This window comes from Tenrec ecaudatus, chromosome 14 (assembly GCF_050624435.1).
Source record: "Tenrec ecaudatus isolate mTenEca1 chromosome 14, mTenEca1.hap1, whole genome shotgun sequence".
Lineage (NCBI taxonomy): Eukaryota > Metazoa > Chordata > Mammalia > Afrosoricida > Tenrecidae > Tenrec > Tenrec ecaudatus.
Genome location: NC_134543.1, coordinates 121703747 through 121707517, shown reverse-complemented (window position 1 = coordinate 121707517; position 3771 = coordinate 121703747).

The following is a 3771-nucleotide window of genomic DNA, read 5'->3' as shown; positions in this document are numbered from 1 at the left end:
GACTGCGTGACGCCCAGTGATTGGCCTGTCAATGGGCATGTCTCTACATCTACTGGCCTAGGGGACAGTTAGGGTGGCCTTCTCTAGTTTGGGCTCACCTCCAACACTGGCCTGTGTGCCATGAGCCACCGCTTTGATTCTGAGAGTCCTAGAAGTCCCCAGTCCATTCCCGGGGGCTTCCTAGTCAGTGCGCCCTACAGATCTGCTTCCCTGGGGATATATATATTTGCCAGCTTTGTAGTTGTCTCCCAACTTCATGCAACCCTGAGTATACTGAGAAGGACTGTGGTGGGCCATAGAATGTTCACTGACTGATTTGGGGAAGTAGATCATCAGATCTTTCTTCCTAGTCTTCATCTGGAAGCATCATTACATTCAGCATTTCAGCACCATGCGAGTCTCCACTGAATGTTGACCCCACCGGCGGGTCTCCTGCGTGCAAAGCAAGAACCCTACCTCTGAAGGACCACTGCCCCTGTGGGAAATAATACTTTCCTTATAAGGAAGACATGAGGATTGAATAAAACAAAGCATGTCTTTCTAGGCCCTGGCCAAGTTCCTGGAATAGACCATGAATTTAATAAACCCAAGAACAAAGTATGGCATATGAGAAGGTATCCTCCCCCAAAAGAGATCCACCCCCCCTGCCAAAGCTATGTATTTAATTTTTTTTGCAAACAACCTTATAACCTTCAAAGTACTTTCCATTACACTTAATACATTGGTCAAGTCTGCTATTCTATTCTTGGAAACATTTCTCAAACTCATTGACAGCACCTCCCTCATTTCTAATCACTTTTTCTAAGTCTTCAAGTTGTTGTCCTTTCATGTCCCTCTGCATTCTTGGAAACAAAAAGAAGTTGCACAGAAGGAGGTCAGGTGAGTAAGGTGCGTGGGGAAAGAGGGGTGTGCTGGGTTTTGCCCAAAACTTGAACATTGAGATGGCTGTGTGAGCAGGGGCATTGTTGTGGTGGCAAAACTCGCCTCCCATCTGCCACGAATCAGGCCTTTTTTTGTTGCACACTGTTACACAATCATTTCAGACCCTCTAAGTAGAAAGCTTGATTAACAGTCTGACCTGGCAGAACAAACGCCAACGAGTCGACATTTTCATTTGTTCAGGAAGTTGATGTAAGTCCAGAATGAATTTGCCATCAATTGACATTTCACTTTTTTTGAAATGAGAAAACCCCTCGTACACTTGAGTTTGTCCATTTGTGGTGTCCTTGGAAGCTGTGGTCAACATCACAATAGTTTCTGGGGCATTTTTCTGGAACAGGAAACAAAATTTCACAGCTATATATTGTTCTCGTCAATTGACCATCACATAAAACGAGGTTTGAGCAAACCTGCTTTTATCAAAAAAAATTCACTGTGACCAGGGAGAACCTTCCCAGGTGATGCCACTGGGTGCACTAACTCAGAGCGAGTTGCTTGGTGCTGCCCTAGTGAGAAAAATGAGTATGAAAATTCTGCTCAGTCCAGTACAATTCTGGTGTTTTCAGGGTACTCCCTCATACAATTAGACAGGTGATAGAAATGTCAGTAGCGCCACACAATATTGCTATTAGAGAAAACTCACTTCTCCCAGTGGGTCCTCCTGGGCCCAGAAAAAGAGTCTTCCCACTGTGTCCTGTTTGCCCTGGAAGTGTGGGTAGGACATTTGACAATCTAATGAGGGTACCCTGGGGCGTGTCCCCTTCCTCTGGCCCGCTCCCACTTGAGAATTCAGCTTCCTCAGTTCTCTTGGCTCTCTTGCCTGGCAATGAGAAGGCTGGGTGCTCCCAGTGGCTCTGCCAGAGGCAGTCTGGTGACCTGCCCCCATGAAGATCACAGCCACGAACACCCAGCCAGGCCATTCTAAACAACAACCCAGGAACACCAACAAGGAGACGTTAGACCAGCCCGAGAAGGCTGCTTTCCAAGCAGTGGTTCCCACGTCTGTTCTCGGGGCTGGGTCCCTGGGAGTCAATTCTGGAAACCTGCTTAATTACACAAGTCAAGAGCAACCTCATGGATGGAAACATTTGTAATTATATGCCTGTATATGCATTCAGTCTTTTTGGTTTTGTTTCTCAGAAATGACATGCACCATTTTCCCTCCTTCTTGCTTGTTCTCTCCTGAAATCTGATGCTGGCTGGGGCAGCAAGCCCTTTGCAGTGAGCCTCAGAGTGCAGGCAGGCACCAACCCAAACCAAACCCACTCCCATGGAGCCCGCTCTAACTCACAGGGACCCCACAGAAGGGGGAGAACCGCCCTGGGTGGTGGTGGTGCTGAGACTGTCACTCTTAGAGGAGTCAAAAGCCCGATCCTGCTCTCCCTGGAGTGGTTGGTGGTTTCGAATTGCTGATCTGGAGGTTGTCCAATCTGAATTCACATGCTCAGGGCGGATGACCTGATTGACTTTCAGTCATTGGCATCTTCTCATTCGTTCTCACCCTTTGGAACTGGGCAGAGCAGCAGCAGACAAGGCCTGCCCCTGTGCATACCTCAGTGGGAAACATTCCGTGTAGATTCTTGTGTGGACGTGTTTCCACATCCGTTGGGTGTATGCCTAGCCTGGCATGTCTGCTGGAGCATACCGAGTCCTATGCTTGGTTTTGCAAGGGACTCACAAAGTGGCTTCCAGATGAGCTGTACCTCATTCTACTCCCTCCAGGACTGGAAGAGAGCGCCCGCTGCTGCAGGATCTCCCTGGTTGTTAGATTTGGTGTTGTCCCTTTTTAAATCTCTCCCCTCCACACACACATTTTAATTACTCCCACAGCTGTGTAGCCAAGCCCTGGTAGTGCTCCTGGGAAAAGATTGGACTGATAATCACCAGGTCAGTATTGAAGCCCACCAGTGACTCCAGTATTTGCTCCCCCAGAGATTTCCAGTTTCAGGAACCTCGTATAGCACGGCTAGGAGTCAGAATGGACTCCATGGCCATGGGTTTGGCCTTGTTTCAGAATGATATGTGTGGAGGCCTGGTGACACCATGGTTAGCGTTCGACAGTCAGACCAAAGGTTGGTAGTTCTAACCCACCAGCTGCTCCATGGAGCAAAAGATGTGGTAGACTTCTCTGTAACAACGACCACCTTGGGAAGCCAGTGCGGAGAATTCTACTCATCCAATTGGGTCTCTATGGGTCAGAATAGACTTGAAGGTACAGCAGCCTCAATAAGAGTGTACTAGTATCTCACTGTTTCAATTTAGGCTTTATAGGTTCTCATGCTTACAAAACATCTTCAAAGTTTTCATGGAGAAAAAAATCCATTCTCTCCTTTTAAATTATTAATCATTTTATTGGGGGGCTCTTACAAATCTTATGACAATCCATTTTTTAATTGTATTAAGCACACTTATACATACATTGCCATCAACATTTCCAAAACATTTTCTACTTGAGCCCTTGGTATCAGGTCCTTTTCCCCCTCCCCACTCCCTCTTTTCCACCCTCGTGAAAACTTGATCAATTATATATTATTGTTGTTATTTCGTGTCTTACACTGTCTGCTGTCTCCCTTCACCCACATTTCTGTTACTCGTCTGCCTGGGGGGTGGACTATATATCCAACTTTGTGATGGGTTCCTCCTTCCTCCCCCTTCCCCCCACTATCCCCCTACTGTCATGCTATTGATACTCCCATTACTGTTCCTGAGGGTTTTATCGGTCCTGAATTCCATGTGTCCAAAGCTCATATCTGTAGCAATGTGTGTACTCCAGTCTAGCCAGATTTGTAAGGTAGAATTGAGTATGGTAGGGGAGAAGCATTCAGGAGCTAG